This window comes from Notolabrus celidotus, chromosome 8, assembly GCF_009762535.1.
Source record: "Notolabrus celidotus isolate fNotCel1 chromosome 8, fNotCel1.pri, whole genome shotgun sequence".
In the NCBI taxonomy this organism is placed as follows: domain Eukaryota; kingdom Metazoa; phylum Chordata; class Actinopteri; order Labriformes; family Labridae; genus Notolabrus; species Notolabrus celidotus.
Window position 1 is genome coordinate 17,075,026 of NC_048279.1, and position 22,739 is coordinate 17,097,764.

The following is a 22,739-nucleotide window of genomic DNA, read 5'->3' on the forward strand; positions in this document are numbered from 1 at the left end:
TTGAAGCAGATTTTGAGTCACAGCGCTATTAAGGTTCTCTTACCATCAGTGGTGTTGGAAAATGAGATAAAAAAGTAAGTGTTTTTTAATTTATTTCAACATTGTGATCGCATGATTCAGCCTATTACAGTGATCTGCTGTTAAACTACAAGCGTGTCTGGACGTGTGCATCACTTTTAAGTGTCCTCTGGAAACACTTCCGTTGTGTTGTGGTCTTTGCAGCGCGTTTTCTAAATGCTGCACATGTGTTGTCAAATTGATGAAGATGTTTTCTTAATTTGTTTGTCTTTTGTCTTTTTGCATTTGTTTGCCTAAGCAGTGCTGTGAGCTCCCAGGGCCACCGTAAGAAACAGCCTACATACAACTTTATCTCTATTTACTAGATAAAAATACTGCTGAACTGTGCCACATCACAAAATGCCATCTGTTATCTGGGCTGGTCTGTACTGCCTGACCGCCCCAGCTTGTTAAACTAGCTCGTAATTTTGGTACCGACCAGCAAAGGTGACAACGTTTAATCATTTCATCAGCTAAACGAAAAAATCCTTAATCAACATGGGGGCACTTTGTGTTTCAACACTTTAATGGGATAAAACTAACTCACAACTTGACTGAACATTTATTTACATTTAGCACAACTTAATTTAATCTGACTTTAACAAACTTTAACTGAATGGTTGTGTGTTGTCCTGTTTTTTTCTCAATACCTGACTGAGCAGACATTTCTCATTAATCTGTCTGTAGTCCTGTCTAATCAGCAAAGGTAGCATGTGTCCCTGTGTGTCTGCCTCCTTTGGCTGAGTTACAAGGTTTTGAACAGTATTGTTGTGTGTTTTAGTGTGTCCATATGCACATGTGTGCTTCACTGAGAACTCGTATGGCGAAGTCTGTGTGTCTGTCCTCTGCTTTCCGAGACACCAGTTTTCAGCGTGAAGCTTGGGTGTCCCTTGTAACTTGCAGTAACGGTGCAGTGATGCTACACAGATCCTCTCCTAATCAACCAAATATTTCTACTCCCATCTGAATAAAGGCAGCAGATGGTGCTTGCTAAACACATGGATTAAGACAGTTCCCTCACACAGGGGCTACCCACCCTACTCTTTCCTTGGCTTGCGACTTGCAGGAAAAAAAATGTGAACTATACCAGAAACTCAATTTTGTGGTTGATTTTTTGGAAGTAGTGCAACTTACAGTAGCACAGATCTAGCCAGATCTCTGTTTTTGAGTGTAGTTATATCAGACAAAGTGTTTTACAGTATTTGCTAAAGTCCAGACTCCTAAATGACTGTAAAGAGTAAATGTTTCCTTACTTTCTTGGCATATAGTTGGAGTCAGTAAGGATACAGAAGATATATCATCCTTTCTCCAGAGACAAGGCCATCCTTCCCTCACTCGCTGTCTCCCTCATCATTCCCCACCCATCCCTCTCTCCCTCTCTTTCTTCCTCATCCTCCTGGTATGGGGACAAAGACTTGCCATGCTTGTATGGAAGCCGCAGAGGGCCAAGTCACGCAGTCTTGAACATGTAGCCTCAGTGGATTTAACAAAGGGCTACCCTCACTGATTCCACCCAAGGCCTCCCACAGCCAAGGATGGCACACAATGCAGCTGAAGGAGTGGTGTGTGTATGTGTGAGCACAAACATTTTGAATTGGGCTATAAATCACTGTTGCAGCAGGAGCTTTAATTTAGTTGCAGGGCTGTTGCTCCGTAATGGATTCGCTGTTTTTTGACTGTGGAGCTTTATTTGGAGGTGTTGGGGTGGCAAGTTCTATCAACACGTGGCACAAGGGGACAGTTTGAGAACCCATGTTTGGACACATTATGTAAAAGCTAAAGAGGTAAGTGGAGGGAAAAGAACAAGGTGGGAGATACAGAGAAGGCAGGGGGAGAGAAGAAAGAGATAAGATCTGCCACCTTGTCTCCCAATCAGCAAGGGGCATCCCGCTTTCCCACTCCCTCTTATGCAATGTTTCCAAGGCAACGGGCTCATGGGTAAAACAACGACCGCGTGGCTAATATTGGCTCCTGAGTCGCGAGCAGAATGAACGTGGAAGTCTGAATATGATCCCATCTCTGCCCACATTCCAGTGAGTGACAGAATACCCACACAGACAGAAAGAGAGAGAGAAACAGGAGAAGTGCGGGGCAAAGATGGAGAAGTAGAAGACGAGAGACTATGAGAGGAGAACATAAAGATTTCTGTGGCACATACTTTCGCTCGCACACACTGAACTGTTCTTTCCCTTGTTAGTAAAGGAATGGATTTAAAGCGCTGAACTTCACAACAACTCTTGCCTCTCCCTAGTTAGAGCTGCCTTTAACGAGCCTGATGTCATAACCACACCATCTGCTTTTAAACACAGGTCCAGATATTTTTACCTTTTTTTTTGCTTATGTAATGTGCAGACAAAACACAGAGCAAACACTATTGTGTTCTCACTTTTAACTGCACGCCTTCGCAAAATTGCAGCACCTTGAAAACAGCCAATAAGACAATGCGGGGACGTTGCATAACATGGGGCCACAGCTGTATGGTAAGTGGTAGGAATAATGTACACATAACGCAAAGTGGCGATGGGAAAGTAGAGAAAACAAGAAGCTAGTTCACTAAAGTTGCAACAAGCTTGACCAGTTATTGAGCTCTAATGGTTTATACCTTATTGCACCTCTGTCCTCGCTCACACCTAGCTGGGAGGTCTGTTTTCTTTAGCTGTTTTAGAGAAAGTTTCTTTCTTTTCTTTTTTTTTTAGAGTGAAAACTGTGGAAGAGTTAAGAGCAAGAGCGATTGAGGGAGGTTTGAGGTAGAACTGAGGGGTGTGATGAATGAGAGAGATGAGCAGAGACCAGCAGGACCTTGGGTGTTGTGAGTTCTGCTTCAAGCTATAGCAGTGATGGAGGACAACGTTTTCTCACAGACTCACAGAGCCTGTGTGACTGTGGGTGATGTATCAGGGTGCAGCACCTTGTTTCTCTTACATTAGCCTCTGAATCCTCACTCTTGTCTCTCTGATGCTGCCCTACATGTCTCCTCCTATCTTAAACTGTTTCCCTTTTCATGCCCTAAACACCCATTTGCAATCCTTATTCAAATGTTCACTCTGATGTCTGTTTCCCTGAAGCACCCCTCAAAACACAAACACCCACCTTTAACTTATGTCTCCCCACACACACACACACACACACACACACACACACACACACACACACACACACACACACACACACACACACACACACACACACACACACACACACACACACTGCCCTCTCTCTCTCTCACCAGTATTCTCATTCAGGTGGGGTCTGGATTGCGGCCTTATTAGGAGACAAAGGTTCTTTGTCTTTCAACCTTTGCAAAATGTCAAGAATGTCTGGTTACCCACTGAAAACAAGGTGAGGAAGAGAGGGGGGCTGAGGGAGAAGGGACGGACCACAAGCCTCAATGAGACTGTGGGAATGGTGATGATAACTCAGGTCAAACCACATCACACTACTTTAGGTTGAGGTGACTGTTTGGCGGTCAGGTGTGGCACGCTCCTGCTCTGCATTCACCTCTGCACTGAATAACTACTGGCTTTGACCTTAGGGTGGTCATTCTACCTGACATCAGAGCGGGTGTGCATGATGTTATAGATTTGTTCTTGGCCTGACCACTGAGGAAAACTGATCATACAAAAATTCATTATTTATGTTGGACCTTATAATGACATTTTTGCTGAATGTTGCAACAGTATGAGTATGCACGTTAATCAAACCTCCAACATATGCACTCCTTTTATTTTCTAGAAGTCCCCCACAGTGTAAAGGCTGATTTATACTTCTGCGTCAAATTGACACCGTAGCCTACGCTGGGGGTCCCTGTAGCTCCCGTACCTATGCAGGGGCCTCTGCACGTAGCTGACGTGCACCTCCTCCAGAATGTAACTACCCGTAGAAGCGACGTGGACCGCAAGCCCTGTGATTGGTCCGCTCGGTGGCTTGTATTTCCTACATTTACAGCACTTCCAGGATCCCCACTCCCCATCGGCCGCACATCAGCCGTGTATTTCATCTCCTCCTCTCTAGTCTTCATGTAATCATGTGTGTATGATAAACAGCAACATGTTTCAGCAGTAGATTAAAATAACATGCTCTGAATCGCTGTGGAAAAGTAAACAGAGATCGTAGCGGGGCTGGAAGCAGGCGACCTGCTATCAGAGAGACCACACTGCCCTCAAGTGTTTCAGCGGATAATTGTTGCGCGACACAGACACATCAACGCACAAGTATGTGGAGCTAATGTCCGCGTCAGACCCTGCTGCGTAGGGGTGACGCAGAAGTATAAATCAGCCTTTAGTCTCCGTGCTAGACAAATTGGGTGGTGGAGTCAGGACATGACATCAGAAGCGTACTGCAATGGCCGCAGTTTGATGTTTGATGACAAGTTTGCATTCATATTAATGATGTGTGCAAATAAACAGACATGAAGACTGTCCTGGTCCTGAAAATGATTCTTCAACTTGTTCAACTTCAGATATTTGTATTCATCCTGTTACATGTCACTCGTCTGGGTTAGCACTGGTCGTGTGATATAAACATCATCACCCTCACTTATTCTGCACATGAGGTGAATTTTGCCAAATATTTTAAATTGATTTTAAATGAGATAAACAAATAAATTCTGCTGTCCAATCTTGTTTTTATCATTTGAGGCTTTTATCTAAGATTAAATCGGTTTTATCTTTTAATGATTTTGAGAGAGTTATACATGCTTTTATTTCGCATCGACTGGACTACTGCAATGCACTGTATGTTGGCGTTAACCAGGCCTCCCTGGCACGCCTTCAGCTAGTTCAGAGTTTTATGTTCTGGGTGTTTATTTTACCTCACTGTGCAGCACTTTGCTAAACTTGATTGTTTTTTTTAAATGTGCTATATAAATAAAGTGCATTGGATTGGATTGGAAATATGTCCTCCTGCGATCTCAATTTGACTCACCCTGTGGATATAGCACAAGGGGCTGGCCACTGAAAAGTCTGGGTAAAGTTGGGGAGAAAATTTAGCCCATTTGTGTTCATACATGCCGCTTACCCCAAAAGTTTCTTTAAGTTTCTTTAAGTTTAATTTAAGTATTATCTTAAAGGGATTTAATAGCATTAACTGACTCTGCTGACCTGATCTCCTGGAGTAGATGGAATGAGAGCTTTGGTATGCTTAAAGTAAAGGCTCTAAACATACCTTTATTCCTTTCCCTGATTGTGTCGAAGGATGGATATATTCTTATTGTGTTTACATTCTTGTAACAGAGTTTTACCGGTTACAGTTTAGTTCATACAGCAGGGTTTATTTCCGAGATATTACTTTTGAAATTGTAAAGTGGGAGCTCGATATGAAAAGTCTGAGGACATCATACTGACCTGCTTAAACAGAACAATAAATAAATATGACACTTTATTGAAATCCTGAATTAAAGCTCCTGTGACCGCAAAAAAAAAAAAAAGTTTCAGAAAGTTTTTACATTGTTGTGCATGTGTAAATACAATACAACTGCAAAAATATTTTGCTTTCTAACTTATATTTTTGGCGCAGTCAGACATGCTGTGCTATATAAATCATATGATGACATGAAATGTTCTGTACAAAGTTTTCATATCTGCACATAGAAAAACCTGTAACTTGTAAGCTCTGTGTAGGACAATATTGGCCAATATCAGGCATGTGAATCAATGTTCAGGCAGTGATTTGGATGAGTTTAAAGGCAATAGCATTCCCATTGTGTTTCATGGTGTCTGTGTTCCCATTGTGTCTCTGTGAATGGAAATGCATGACTCGTTAAATGCAGTATTTACATGGAGGGATTAAAATACAGTGATTTAAACAGTGTCATGTTGCAAATAACCACACTCACACTGAGACACACATAACCACATGGTGACAATAAATGTATTTCACAGGATTGGTTAGCTGGCAGTATAAGCTCTTTTACATCAATGCTCGGTGGCCTTTGAAAATAATTTCAATTTCCACTTCCAACAACTTCACAAAAAGGTCTCTTGGAACATATCAGTGTGTCTACAAACTACTTTGTTCATAAAGCTGGGGCTAGCACGTGTTGGTAAATATGGTTTGGCATTATTATGTGTTTATGAGGACAAAAGTCTAGAATGTAGAAGAAAAATTGTCTGTGTTAGTTCAAAAGATACGCAAGTAATCAAATAAATCAGATGTTTTTCAGTTCTCACGTCTGACATTTTACGACACAATGATATAAGTATTTATATATAACATGAAAATGACTTTATTTAAGTGCATCTGGTCTGCCTACACACTTCTCTCAGTTATGATTAAAGTTGATGAGATTATTTTGTATTTGGTTATTTCAGGAACACTTATGAGTGGCAGCAGGCAGGCAAGCGTGGGAGTGGGAGTGGGCGCTGGGAGGTTTCTGATGGTGTACTCATTAGTGCTCACCTGAGTTCAAGGCCGGCTGTCCACAGGGAGGCACAGTCATCCTCACACGTGAACTAATTTACTTACAGACACGTTTTGGTCACATAGCTCAGGGCATGGACATTTTGTCTCCGCATTGACAGCTTTATGGGCTGTCATGGTGATGAGTGGCTCGGCCGGCGGACTGTTAACATCGCTGCTAGCATCTGGGCAGGTAACAACATGCCACGCTGTCCCACACAATGTCCCCGTACTGAAGGCTCATTATTTCTAAGCTGCCATATGACAGCTGTAAAGGCTACAGAGTGTGGAGCACATACTAAACTACGCTTCCAAGAATCACACTGCTGTTAATTATTTAGATTTGCAATCAGCAATCTAATTTTACACGGACAGCTCCCTAAAGACCGTAATAATTATTCATACATCAAGCGCTGAACTTTGCCACTTTATTAATAACTGCTTTAGGTTAAGGCTGTTTATTTTTAACTGTGATTTCTATAACGCTGATGGGATGTTTTGAGTGGTCGAGCCTTGGCTCCAAGTTCCACGCCACAATATTTAGGCTGACGCATTATGTCTGTCTGTGCTCCCTGAAGAGGAGAAGAGGACCATTTTAAATATTGCATGAAGCAGCCTTTATAATCAGCAGGCGAGAGGGGCCACCTATTCTCACCACTGCTCGGTGTGTCTGCATGGATTTCTGGTGGTTCAGGAGACAAGGCAACCTTTAGCTCTCCTCTCTTACATAACTGTCTGTCTGTCAGAAACACACATGGGGCTGTCGGCTTGCTGGGGAGGTGCTGCGATGCACACCGATTCCCCCCTGTGTCCTGCAGTACCAAGGTTTCATTAGCCGAGCGGAGCCATTTCTAAATGTCTGTGATTCCTATAATGTTTGCAGGGCTTTGTAAATGAAGGCCACAAGATGAATAAAGCTCCACTGTGATGTGAATCTGAGAGAACTCACACTCATGATCGCAAATGTTGTTGTAAATGAATCTAAATTGAGCAGAGAAATATATCACAAGCTGCAAGGAGCCCAGTGAGTACCTCTTGTCGCATCAATAATTACAGCAAAGAAGAAGAGCCCTTCTAAGCATCACAAACACATCTCAAAACATAGTAATCCAATCACAGCCATCCACAGAGGCAATAATGTTGGCAAAGATCAATCATGTCCCCAAACCCTCCCTCTCTCTTTTGCTGTGTGGTTGGAGAGCTCAGGGTAAACTGGAGAGCCTTAGTGTCCAATAAGACAGCAAAGCTAGGCTGATATGAGGCTTACTGCAGGTCTCATCTAGTCTGAAACTGACCTGTCTGAGTGTCTGTCTGCCTCTCCTCTCCTCCGTCTGTCTACATCAGAAAAGCAGACATTTATAAAGGTCTCTTATAAAATCAAAAGGGAGGAAAACATCTCCAGCCACAACAGGCCAGTGAAGACAAACACACAACAGCAGCAGTGAGAAGAGTCAGAAGAGGCATCTTCTTTATCTACATATTACTGTCCTGTCAGAATCCACGGCCCGTCTGCCCGGGGTAAACTTCTAATGATCAACTTTACTGTATGTGTATCAAGAGAGAGATAAAGAGAGAGAGAGGCTGACAGGGAGGTGCAAGGTCTGACTCCCAGATTACCCATAAATCTGAGCAGAGACAGCCGAGTGCTGGCTTGAAGGGTTTGTGGCCTCTTTTTCACCATTGTCCCCGACTCTGCCCGTCACCTCCTGTAACCTCACAAGAAACCTTACGTCAAAATCATCGCCAGATTATGTTCATCTGTGACTCATTTGCAACAGAAAACATTTCCTCTTTAGAGTTAAAGAAGAAATGTTTTTTTATTGAAGAACCAGAAGAGAAAAATCTTCACCACAGGGGTGTCTCTTCTTTTTTTTTCTGCAGAGCTTGCCCCTACTATAAATCACTGCAGAAGTTTATATGTGTTTGGCAACTCAAGATATGTGGTCTTGGTAAACTCTTTGAACCCATAGCCTTCAAAATGCTCAACCTGTGTTCCGTTTATTTCCTCCGTTTTTTACATGAAAAACACGTTTAATCGTCTTTATTCAATGCCGCTTAAGATCTGGGGGTTGGGAAGGGTTCTGATTGGACAGGGGTGGGCATGACGTATTTACGTCTACCAGAAGAAAACAGACTCCAGTTCCTGGTTCTTTTATTTTCGGTTACAACATGGAAGACCACACGATAAGTACAATTAGACGCTACAGCTTTAAAAAGGTCCACATTTTTATGCTTCCGTCCATCAACTATTTTCATGATATCCATTTCTACTAAGGCTCCTATAAAATAAATAGTCTCGGCTCGAGTCCAACACTTGCTTCGGGCGGCCATCCTGGAATATGTGCCCGCCTGCGCGGAATATGTGCGTCATCTCGACAGGACAAGGAAACGAGCATGCGCAGAACGACCGGAATTAATTTAAAGCAGAATGAACGTATACATGATCGAGGAATTTTTCAATTCAGATTTAAGTTTAATTCGGAATAGTAATTTTCTTTCGGAATTAGGTGTTTACAAGGTCATTTTTAATCTTTTTAAAGAGAATTTAATTTTTATTCAGAATTAAAGAGGAATTAAAAGTCTCATGTAAACGTAACCATTTAGCCAATTGATTTTGTATTCTAGTGGGAGCATATACATTCTAGAGCAGCTTTCACAAAGAAACAAATTTGAGGTATTTAAAAGTGCTTGAGTTGAGAGAAGTGACATTTTTTAACACTTAATCTTTTCACTTCCATATTTGCAGATGTCAATATAGTAAAATATAAACATTGTTTTTGTTCACTTCCTCTTAGTTGCTTAAGACTTCACGATAGTTGCTAACTTCTTCTTCTTCAATCTGCTGTTGGAGGCTAGATGGGACGAGTACAATTAACCTAATACATGAATCCACTAGCTGAAACAACAACAAAACACACGAGTGAACCAAAACAAGAATTTAGGCAACCTTGACCTCATTCCTATAACTTCTCTGTAATTTGCTAATTTAAAACTATGAGGACCAGAAAATGTGTCTTTATCCATAAATATGTTTATCTCATGTTTCTGCTGTAACACATATTCTGTTCTTTATCAGCTCTGTCCACTAATTCAATGAGATTCACTGGTGCTCCAACTGTTTTGCATTAAGATGGACTGAACTGTTTCTATTTTATACTGAGATACAATACCTGTATGTGTTGAGCTAGCTGTTACATGAAAAGACAAAAAATTGAACAAATGCCAGGCCTTCTTTCCTGTCCTCTCTGCTCTCCTCTCCTCATTTCCTCCTTATACCTCACCCGCAGCCCCAGGACATGGCCTATCCTGTCCTGGCTGTAAAGAAGAACTAGAAGAACAACCACCACTGGCCACCTGAGATGCAGAGGAAAACATAAATGATGACAGGCCAGCCAGCCAAACATCTGTCAATCTGAGCTCTGAGGGGAAGTGATGTTGGGGGATAACTCAAGGGAAGCAAAGGAGGAGGAAAATAGAGAGGGAGAAGGTGAACCATGATGGAAGCAAGGACAAAAAAGCTTGAAGTTCAGTGGTCAGACTTATTAACTGAAAGGTTTAATCAGGAACAAGGCTCAAACTAAGTGATGAATAAGAGACAAATTTCCTGTTTGAAATTAGAGGGCATGGGTTTTATTTTCATGAGCATTATTGGTAGCTATCAGACTCAGCTAGTGTGTAAACGTTTCCTTAAAGACCCTGGATAGGACTAATATCATGCTAAAATATGGCCAAACAGTGCAAATGACAGAGCGTCATTTTGAATGCATCAAACTTCCAGCCTGACAGAGAGGTTTAAATAAGGTTCGTCTAGCATGAGGTGTGTTTAGCCCTTAAATGAAGGAATCTTAGTTTCCCCTTCTTGTTGAATACATTTGTTTACGTCTATATGTTTAACTGCCTGTCTTGTTTTCTAGACAAATGGATCAAAGAGTCAGGTTAACACCTGGGCAATTTGACAAGGCAGCCACAGGTGCACCAGTAAATACCTGTCTTGCAGGCAGAGCCAAACGACAAAGGCTACGACTCATGTCTTCAAGGCCCACATAAACACCAAATGACCAAACAGGCTACAGATGTCTCAGTCGACCACCTACAAGTTTCCTTTTATGTTTCCTTGTCATTTTACAATCCCCTCCTCTCCTTCATCTCTCATTTCATCTTGTCTTCATTAAATGAACCTTTAAAGGTGCTTCTGAAAGGGTAGATATGAAATAAGAGTGGGTGAGAGAAAGAGAAAGTCTATCTAAAGGTGTGAGACAATATGTATGCAAATGTTCTCTCCAAGAAGCTGAGCAGCAGAGTGGAGCCCGGGTCTGTCTGCCATGGAGAGGGAGGATGAGGATTTATCATCCAATATCACCTCATCACAAATGATTATGATAAACACATAAGCTTTGCTGTAACATAGTTATACATCATCTCTAACACAGCTACAAAAACCGGGTGGTGAATTAAGAGAGATGATTTTAGAGCTAAAAACAATGAATGCATGGTGGACCAAAAACTTGGACACAGAGAGGTGAGTAAAATAAAAGTCTTGCTTTAAAAACCTGGACCGACTTACTACCGTCTAGTCTGCCCACTAACACAGACAGAGTTCTTTGAAACTACAACGTACTGGAGCCAGACGGAGAGAGTTAATAAGGCACTACAGCGTATCACTGTTACTAAACTGAGGGTGTTTCATAACGAAGTCTTTCAGAGCACTTATCAATTAGACACACTTAAAAGAGCCATTCATCATTCTTACAAAGCCAGCTCCTACAGGGAGCAGTGCTGACAGAGACGCTGATAAAATGTAATCAAAACCATGATCAGCTCTTTAACAGTGGCTAATGTTGACAGAGCAGAGGTATGACGATGCAAATATCACACACCTCTGACTAGCAGCACTGGACAGATCAGTTTGCATGTCTGTCAAACAATCACATGGCTGCTGAAGCAAATCAGTGCAGAGAAAGTGTAGAGGATCAGGTTTAAAGTCAGGCAGCAGGCAAAACAAAGTTCATCCTTATTGGCCCTTGGCAGTTGTAAAGGAGCATGTGTCTGCTTGACTAGGAAGCCATGTGGTCTGTCGGCATTCTGTTGATAAGCACACTTTTCCTGCATCACTTCTTTCCTGGAAAACTCTCACCAAAGCTTCCCATATTCATGTCCTCATAGTCATTGCTTTGTTGGTAAACACAGAGATACGATCTTAATGCAAAGATACTCTAGGGAAAGCAAGAGCCATCCCTTACATAGAATATCTGTGCATGAAACTTCACCAGCTCTCAATCCCCCAGAGGTGACCATGATGGCGCTGTGTGAGGCCTCAACCCCCCCACCTCCCAGGCAGATGGCTAATCAATGCAGCCTCTTCCGTGCAAATGTAACTCTATACATGAGCAGAGGATACGGGAGCTCCCTCTACCTCGCTTTCTCCTAATGAAGCTCCCAGGTAATCAAATCACTGTACACACAGGCAGATGGCCAATAAGGGAACAACCATCAGGACTCTTAGAAAGGAACCACAACCAAGTTTTTAAACATCCTGTGTGATGTTCTTTTTCTCTTGCACGTATTTAGCAAAAACAGAACAGAGTGAACATGTGGCTATGTGAGATTAAAATCCTCCATGTTTTATATTCCTTTATTTGCCCTATCACTCATTAAGTTTGACACCGAGACAACTTCAAAAGCATAATAACATACTGATTACTGATTACACGACTGAATATTCCTCAAAGAGCATTTCACACTTCATAAAACTGTGTCAATCCAATGCACCGACCAAATGAAAGAGCAAAATAATTGTAGAGTGAAACCGTCATGGAACAAGGCTTTAGTCTTAGAGAATGTCTTAATTTTGTCAAACACTGCGGAAACTGGTAATAATAGTAAAGCCATGGAGGCTCTGATTTGTAAAACTGATCTTTGAATAAAATCCATATGGACATGCAAGAAGTTAAAAAGTGTATCAGAAAATATTACTGCTGTAAATTAAGGCACCAGAGTGGTTCACAACCAAGGAGAAACCTCTTGAGTTGAGATCAAAATCAAATACAGAACTGAAAAATTCTGCAGTTCCTTGAGTGTCCACTGGGGCTGGCTCCAAAGCATAGACTGTATAAAATATGCACGTAGTATCCGTGACGTCACCCATCTGTTTCTGAAGAGCTGTTTGAGGCCAATCATCGACGGCAGCCATATTGCTGCTGTCGAGTGATTGTGACGTAAAGAGGCGGGCTTTGAGCCTCCTAGCCAACAGCTACAGTGTTCCCGCAGTCAGCTGTGCCTCTCATTGGAAGACTCGCAATCTCAATATTTTCAAAATTGCCACGTTAGAAAAAAATTACAGTGTGTGCCGATCGAGACATGAGCTATCCAGACTACACTCGTCTTTTGTACCAGGCTGTAAGTATGTTTATTTCTGCTGTAAAGATCGTCTTTTTCCCATTCATGTGTATGTGACTTCCGGTCTTCCAGAGCCAGCCTCAAGCGGATCCTCGATAAACCGCAGTTTTTAGCACTTCCGCATTGGACTCATATTTTTAGACCGGAAGTTGCGGCTTGCTCCAAAGCCAAGGAATCCCAATTGTATGGATGTTTTTATGGGATGGATGTTTTTATGACTCACCTAAACTGATGTTATCAAGGCTAATAGATATGCATGTATTAGCATAATTATGGGCATGTCTATTTGACTGACAGATGGGCATGTTGTAGCTATTTGCCAGGAAGCTTAAGACCCGCCTCACCCCCTCTTCTTTGCCTGTGGTTAGATTAATTTAAGTTCAAGTCAGTATTTATCATTATGACAACTGCCATTGCTGGGCTTCATAACGTCTCTTCAGAAACCAATGAGTGATGTCTTTAAGACGATGGTTGTGTTTATACAGTGTATGGTCACAAGTGGTTAGGAACCAATGGAATACAATATTTCCACTTCTGAGTGTTAATCACAAAAGAATGTGGGCAGCTGAGCGGATGAACGTTTTCAGGAAAGATAAATGCCTCCAAGTTAAACAAGGGTGAATTGAGGTAACTCTGCCACAATTAAAATTATCCACAGCTCATATTCGCACCTCTTCCTGAAGCTTTGCCATAGCAACAGCTGCAGGTATCAAAGTGCCTTAAGCAGTTTATCATGAACCATCCATCCATCCGTACTTACTGTTTAACCCATCAGGGTTGGGAGGGGGATCGAGCCTATTCCAGCTTCTATTGGTGAGAATCGGCCCTTAAAATTTGACAGGAAGTGTGTTTAAAGCTGGGGAACATAAACCTGTATTTTTGAAAATATTTCCATTCTCCTGTTGGAATGTGTTAATGCAAACTATGAGAAGCTAATTTATTGCGGGGAGGAGCTCTTCATTAAACTGTAGGTACTTTTAATTTGCTGCTCTATATACTTGTATAAACATGGCAGTCTGAACCGTTAGGCACTACACATTATTTTGTACATCATCAACAACAGGGCAGGTGTGATGATCGGCATCCTGTTCCAGTCTTGTTAAATTAAAAACTCTGTGATGATGAGAAGTGTAAGTATTTAGAACAGTAAGGGTTTGTTATTGACATCAATTCCCAGGACTATGGTCTGCTTTATGTTGGGATGAAACTCCGATCTAAACTAATCCCTTTCATGGCAATAAACCCCTCCTCATCATAGGATTCACTACAGTCTAATTACCTTTCAATCAATATGTTAACAATGACTGATTCAGAAAAACTTGGCATCATGGAGGGACAACTGCTGGCAGCGATACAGACGACGGGCTCAGGGGGGCGAGACAGGCTGCTGTGTGTCCTCCAGCCAGATTTAATAAAGAGGGGTTATTATAAAGGAATATTTTCCCTGCTCTCCCAATCTAGGATCTGGCAGTAAGACCTGTCTCATTCTCCTCGCTCTGCAGAGCAAGTAATACCCACTAATCCCAGACGCAGAGAGAGACTGTGGGGACAAGCGAGGAGGAGAGAGAGAGAGAGAGAGAGAGAGAGAGAGAGAGAGAGAGAGAGAGAGAGAGAGAGAGAGAGAGAGAGAGAGAGAGAAGGCTGTCATTATTTACCATTTTATGCTAAGTATTTTATTCAACCATTCAAACACTCACCCTCAGATCTCAACATGTTGCCCTGGGAAAGTAAGAAAACGTGTGTGTGTGTTTGTGTGTATCTATGTCAATGGGTGTGCATGAGTTTGTGTAGTTACCAGAGCATGTCCAGTGTGGAGGGCTAGTCACAGGCCGAAGAGTCACAATCCCCAACAGTGTTCATTTAGAAAGGTTCACGCTGGCAGTGTGGACACACACGCACACACATACACACAAAGCACCCAGGCCTATCCTATCCAGTGTGATGTAATGAGATATCTGCTGTTTCCCATTTGAGCCTCTTCATCCTCCACAGAGCAAAAACAACTGATGGAGAGGAGAGAAAAGAAAAGAAAAAGAGACAAGAGGAGTAGAGGAAGAGGAAGAGCAGTAAAGAATAGATACAGAAAGGTAAGGAAATGAGAGTGGGGAAAAGGAACTAGGGGACGATTAACAAAATCAAGAATCCTCTGTTCCTGTCTTCCTCCCCTCTCTGTTTAAGGCAGTAATACGTCTTCATCTCTGTCTATCCTATTGTAATGGAGAAGGTCTCACTACGCTGCCTGAGGAAATTGCCTTATTGTCCCTCTGCCCCTCTTCTATATGTAGACATACACACACACACACACACACACACACACACACACACACACACACACACACACACACACACACACACACACACACACACACACACACGCACGCACACACACACACACACACACACACACACACACACACACACACACACACACAAACAGACCAACATGGGGATGGCCTCAGTGACACTGCTTAAATATTAATGACTTGGTTCCCTCTCATTAATAATAGCTGCAGCGCTGATTACTCTGTGAATACCACTGAGTGTGTATGTGTGTGTGCGTGTTGACATGTCCGTATGTGCTTGTGCGTACATATGGAAGTGTGCCTACTCTCAATACGTGAGCCAAGTATTTGTTCTGCCTGTCACCAGCATATTACACAGTGAATCACTCAGAAAGGATTCCTGACATTGAGGTAAATGAAATAATATTGAATTACAAAAGTGTGAAAATGTTAGGGTTAACATATGGTGATGAATCCATTGTTACTCTGTTTCGAGTGTGTGTGTGTGTGTGTGTGTGTGTGTGTGTGTGTGTGTGTGTGTGTGTGTGTGTGTGTGTGTGTGTGTGTGTGTGTGTGTGTGTGTGTCTGTGTGTGTGTAAAAGAAAAGAAATGAGAGGGAGGTTAGCATGGAGGATGTATGGATAATACGTGGAGACAAGCATGATACTAGCATGAAAAAAGCATTAAACATGAACATGTAAAACAAACACACACACACACACACACACACACACACACACACACACACACACACACACACACACACACACACACACACACACAGATGTAATGGACATACAGATATACTGAAACAGCCACCCAGACCAGCATTCGCTCAGCTAAGCTGGGCATGAGGCGTGTGAGATGCAGCTGGCTTAGGCTAGCTTAGTGGTAGACAAAACACAAATGTTTACACACACACACACACACACACACACACACACACACACACACACACACACACACACACACACACACACACGCACACACACACACACACACACACACACACTGAGCCAACAAGAAGCACGAGCAGACATCAGTATCCATTGGGTTGTAATGGAGATCTTTGCCCCCCTCCACTAAGAATAGAAATACTGAAACTACAGGCATGACAGAGGAGAGAAAGGGAAGCTGCAGGTAGAGAGAGGGGAGTGTGATATGATGAGCAGTGTGTCCTTTAGTTACGATGACTCAGCAGATTACAGGAGCACATGTGGTCATTGGAAACCATCCAAAATGAGGTATTTTCAAACTTCAGCAGGTATTCAAGTGAGTCTGTATAATGTTCTTCTTGTTGTGCTTTATCATCTGATATACCAGTTAACAAGAGACAGATTGGTAAATCATTTCTTCTTTCTCTTTTTGAGGATAAAGTGTACAACTAAAGTCTCGATTATTCTGCCTTAGTATCACAAGGCAGAGTACCGGCTGCTCCTCTCACTTACATGAGTGTGTTTCTGCTCTGTATAGGGGTATTCTGTATGCTGGTGCTTGTGCAGTAAGCTGTGTTTGTGTGTGAACCTACACAATTTCCATTTCCTTGATGAATTACATAGAAGTGAATTGAGACAAGTAGGGAGAAGAATGAAAAGAAAGAGGTAGAGAGACAGAGAAAAAAGTAATCAGTGTTTCTTTAGATTAAAATGCAGTTGTGAGGCAACATACAGTTGAGAAATTGCCCGAAATATTGTATCACTCACTCACTTAAGAACACACAACTCATAGACCAACCTGCTTTTCCTCTTCTCCCACCTGACTAACACTTTTCTTACACCCAGCCCTCCACCAAGCTGCCGTTACCTGCATTGTCTTATACTGTAACTACTGAGAATCATCTTATTAGCGCTGTGCAAACGCCTGCTCTGGATTCTTGGGACACTCTTTCTGCCACTGTGTTAATTGGCTGATTATTAATACTTAATGTCTCTAAATACTACATACCACCTTCCCCTTCGTTGACTCTGACCTCTTACTTTCAGAATATGTCAAGCAGAAAATATAGATGTTAATGGGGGGAAATTATTTTCATTGTTGCCTATAAAACAATGGAGCTCTAGAATTATCATGGTCAGAGGAAGGAAAACACGAGTTCTGTCAACAAGAAGTGTGAAATATTCAAAACATTTTTTTTTTGAAGGGGGGGGGGGGGGGGGGTTGCCTGTATTAGACAAAACAACTGTGGAAAGACGGAAACAGGAAATGTGGGGAGTAAAGGGGGGATGACATAGAAGCAAAGGGTTGCGGCCGGGATTCAAAAAAGCAATTCTAAAATGATGGTTTCAGAATTTGAGGGTTGTGGCAACATGTTGGAGCCACAGACTGTATAAAATATGGACGTAGTATTCGTGACGTCACCCATCTGTTTCTGAAGAGCTGTTTTGAGGCCAATTGTCAGCAGCAGCCATATTGCTGCTGTCGAGCGAGTGTGACGTAAAGAGGCGGGCTTTGAGCCTCCTAGCCAACAGCTGCAGTGTTCCAGCAGGCAGCTGTGCCTCTCATTGGAAGACTCGTAAGCTCAATATCTTCTAAATTGCCGCGTTAGAAAAAATTCACCCCCCTCACAGTGAGAGCACATCAAGAAATGAGCTATCCAGACTACACTCGTCTTTTGTACCAGGCTGTAAACATGTTTATTTCTTCTGCAAAGATCGGCTTTTTCCCATTCATGTGTATGTAACTTCCGGTACTTCCGGAGCCAGCCTCAAGCGGATCCTGGATGAACTGCAGTTTTTAGCACTTCCGCATTGGACTCATATTTTAAGACAGGAGGTTGCCGCTTGGTTAAAGCATATGAATACACTGATAAAAACAAAAACTAAATTTTTAAGATTAGCCTTATGTTGTATATGCAAGCCATCAATAGGATATGAGTTGCCATGCACTTTTTTTTAAATCTCTGGGGTAACATTTCTTCATCTTCTCTGGCCTCTGGTGCAGTTTGAGATCACACATTTTTCATAACCTCAGATATTACTATACAATGTGAGCTGTCATATTATTGAAAAGATTTCATGTGAATTTTAGTGTAACATAATTTTGGTTTATAATCTATTTGCTCCTGATGGGGTGAGGATAAATAAATAACTTTAACTGACCTGATATTTGGGCCTACTTGCAGCATGAGAAGTATTGGAAACTGTTTCTCAAGATAACGTAGCAGTTGAGACACTAAACACATGAATTTGAAGGTTCATGTGCACCAACGGAACAATCCTACTTAAAAATAAATGGATATCGACATGGCAAAGCCAACAAACTCCAAGGTGCCGTGTGAATTTTCTGCACACTAGCTGTAAAAATTGCAGGTGCAAGCGTCACTCACTTAGAAATGAATGAAGTTGCACACATTCACAAGAACACACACACACACACACAAGTGCACATGCACACCCACACACCTGGCAGCCCTGGGGCTACCTCAAGGACAGAACGAGTGGTGAAGCCGGTAGAGGAAAAGGAAATGCAAGGATATGCTGGATGGGATGGTATAAAAAGACAAGAGGGAGAACAGGGTGGAGAATAAATTGAATGAATTCAACACAATGACTTGTAAATACATCAGTCATTACAATAAACTATTATTTTTTCAGCTGTGCTGCTTATAGTGTTCTGGTTCCCAAAGTGTTATACCAACAATATGGACTGTATTACTAAATCATAGTGTAGTTCTAAATCAGACATCATCCAGACTGTCAGAGACACTCTGTGCACTCACTTTCTTATTGTGTGGTTGAAAGTGAAGCAGATATTTTTTTGGCACTCTTGCAGTTTGGAACACAACCAAAGCCCTGGGCGATCAAATATAATAAGCTACTTCTTTGTAATTTACTAGCTGTATTACCTTGCTTTTTCCTTTTGAAAAAGTAACTCAATGAAAAGGCATAAAAGCCACTTCAGACTGGATGCATGTTGGCTCCTTGACGGCTCTGAAACAGCTTGATTTTCATTTCAGCGTGCATGTTAACATATCAGACTGTGAGCCACACACAGATCTTGACCAAAATAAACCAAAAAAATGATAACTTGAGGGCCGTATTGGCTTTGTATCCAGTATATTTATGTTACAGGCATTACAAATATAGCTTTGTAGCACTTTAGTGATGCTTTTCTGATCAAAAGCTTAAATTGTTTTCTTCTGTGGAGAGTCTGCCTTTGTTTCCACACTATGCTTTTATTATGAGGTTTTGCCTCAGACAGTTATTTGGTAAATTAAGTCATCTATACAGCTCTTTATTTCAGTCTGTTTTGATTTTTTTTTATATCTATAAAAAAGTTTTCATGAATAACACTGGCCGTAGGTAAGCTAGGTTAATTATTAAATAACATTAAGTTACAGGTTACATTCCTCCTGTGCAATCTCCCTTTCATGCATCTACCTGCCTACCTCTCTCTCTGCTCAGCTGGTGTCCATGGGTAAATGAAGTACCTGTTTTTTAATGTAAACAAGATTTTTTCCTGAGAAGACAAACCCACAACTCATTATGACAGCCAAAATCATACCCTGATGTGAAAAAAGTACCTAAAACAAAGTTATAATTCATCCAGGCTATGATTTCACTGATTCAGTAACAACACGTTACATGAGATGCTGCATATTCTCTCTGTCTAATACCTTATGTATGGGTCTGTGCACAGCTGTATTTTAAATGTAAGTTGCGGACTCGTTTTTTATGTGAATTACTTTTCCAAAAACTGAAACCACTCCTGTATGTCATTCAGCATGTTAAATGAAGAATCATTAATAAGTATGTTCTTTATTCCATGTAAAACTTATTGAACAGGCAAGGTTGTCAGCAGCAACTCACACAGCTAAGATGCAGCCTGTGTGAATACCGACGGCTCGAGCACCGTAGCCTTCAAACACATCTAATCTAAAGCAGCGGTAAGGGATCCAGAAAGCTCTGTCCTAGTGCCAGTCTGCCTTGAGTGATGTCACTAGAGTCAGTGGCAGTTGAGGCTGAGGACTCCATATTCACAAAGATCTTGAGGTGCAGCATAGGAAGAAAGAAGGCACTTCTTCAGACCCCTGAATTAAAAATATGCTACATGAGCTGCTACAGGCTTAGCACACCATCAAATTTTCCACCGAGCTGACAACTGTTTAGTTGAATTGTGGGTAATGGGGGTGTCAGATTTTGACAAGGGGAGAATAATGTGCAGCATAGTAAAAGATGATGGCTCTGGTTTTGCTGGATCCAAACCATCCTATTTTAACTGTCCTTTAAGAGCAATGCTCAATAGTGAGAACAATTTTTACATCATTGTACAAGGTGGTCTTTTTTTTTTTACCATCATTAAATAATCAGATATGATCCTAGTTAACTCTGTCATGACAGTGGTTTTGGAAAAGAATAAATGTATGTGAAACCAGCTATTATAGTGGCTGACAGGTGCACAGGTGGAACAACCATTCTTGGGATCAATTTAAGAAATTACAGTCCATGCTGTCTGACTGAAAATGAGCAGACCATTTTTTCGCAGAGTAACACCCTCCTCAGAGAGCTGTTCTTTGAGAAGCATCTTCATGTAGCATACATCTTCCTCCCTGTGTAGTGATTCCTTTGTGTGGGAGATTACAGAGGAGGGGCAGAATTCAGCTAAGTGAAATGTAAATCCCATGATCTAGTGTTTTCTCATTTTGTATTGATATTGTTATCTTCATGTTAGTACCAACATCTCCTTCACATGCTCCTTCAGATTACAGACACAGTACTCTTGTTTTGCTGGGTTTTGTTTTGATTAAAAGTAGAACCAACATTTGCTCTGCGATGTGAGAACCTAAACCTGGCTGTCTGTCACACTTAGGAACACAGGACTGAGAAAGCAAACACAGTTGTTATGAGTTTCAACCCTGAGGGGAGCACAAAGTAATTAAACAGCTTAAAAAAGTTAACCATCTGGATATATCGCCTGCTTTCCTCAGAGTGCAGAATTTTGAAAGTGTTTAGCATGTTGTTTAAGATCTCTGTTAGACAACAGAGTTATGGTACTCAGATCTGACAGTGCAGTAGACTTTATTTGGCAGACAAAGAGGTGAAAATTGGTTATTGGAGGAATGTAAGCACAGGTAGGATGGTAATGTGACAGCTTCAGCAGCCAGTGAGTGTACTTACACAAACGTGCATACATTTGCACATGCACGCATGCACGCAGGCACGCACACACGCATGCTCGCACATATGCACACACGCATGCATGCACACACACAAACACACACACACACACACACACACACACACACACACACACACACACACACACACACACACACACAAACACACACACACACACACACGTGTGAGTCATGGCTGCTCCTGCGGCCTTTAACACCCAGTCATCTGTCAGCCATCAGCTCAGCTCTGCACTGCTGCCGTCTCAATCGCCTGACATAATATTGCACACACACAACACTCACTTTCTCTAGCTTACACACACATACACACGCAGAGTATTTTGACAACGTGCCACCACAGCCGAGTGTGATTGGCACACAAACACACACACACACACTGTGTCCCCACAGTGTTCCCTGATTAACGAGATGGTTTGTTCTCTTCCTCAGGCATGGACCAATCAGACACGAGGACACAAATCTCTCCCCGCTGGCGATGCTGAAGGCCACCGGCCACTATTTATTGGCAATCTCAGCCCTGACTACCCAGACAGAGAGAGCGACACGCTTACCACAGGAAGACACCTCCACCCTGTCTGCGTGTGTATGTGTGTGTTTTTCATGCACTTACCACAGGAGATAAACAGGCCTGCTACTTTCAGAGAGCATCACACAAACACACAGCAAGATCAACTGAGGGATCTCCTCACTTTAAGATTGTGCTGGTGTGTCAATAAAATTGAGGCATTAAATCCACAAACCCATTAAAATTAGGATTAAAGCAGATTATAACTAGAAAATCACATCTTCCCATTCCACTATAGAATTATTCCTTCTTTCTTACCTCTTTGGACTTAATTAGTAGGATTTAGCTGGCTTTGTGTTTTAGCAGCTCAGCTGAACATTAGTAATTGCGGTGTTTATCTGCTTTCAGAGTAAAACTAACCTACATAGAGAGGTTGTGAGAGTGTGGCTGCTTTCACCGAGGCAGTTGCCCTGTTTCGTTCATTGAAATCTGAAAACAGCTTTTTGTTCCCTCCAGAAAGTCCTTGATGACAGCTTTGTTGGTAAAACATTTAACAGTGTCCCCAGCAGTAATTCTAAGATAGCTGTAATTGTTAACAGCAGTTTTTCCCTCTCCTTTAATCATTTTGAAACAACATAACGTCAACAGCTAAATTATCAGTAGTTCTGTCATTAATTTCAGCCTCTGAGGTTTGATCACGTGACAAATTTGCCTCTTATCTCCATGTCGGACTCATTACTTCTCTTGATGCTCCTCAGTTCAGTCCATTTGCTCCCAACTTTCCTTTCTCTGTCTTGTTTCCCTATCTAATAAGAGAACCCTTTGAAATATGTGCTGACTTGTTACTGGTTCTACTCCAAATACAACAAACAGCATGTGTAACTCCTAGATACACTGCAGGACACATTTGAAACATCACAAGTGTTGAAGTTTGTCATGCTAACAATTCCTAAACTAAGTGTTGCAA

The 22,739-nt window shown here is 41.9% G+C and overlaps 1 protein-coding gene across 1 annotated transcript in view; it reads right to left on the reverse strand.

Moving 5' to 3' along the window:
* Positions 1 to 22,739, reverse strand: part of LOC117817997 (A disintegrin and metalloproteinase with thrombospondin motifs 2-like) — a 220,011-nt gene that overhangs the window by 35,875 nt on the left and 161,397 nt on the right.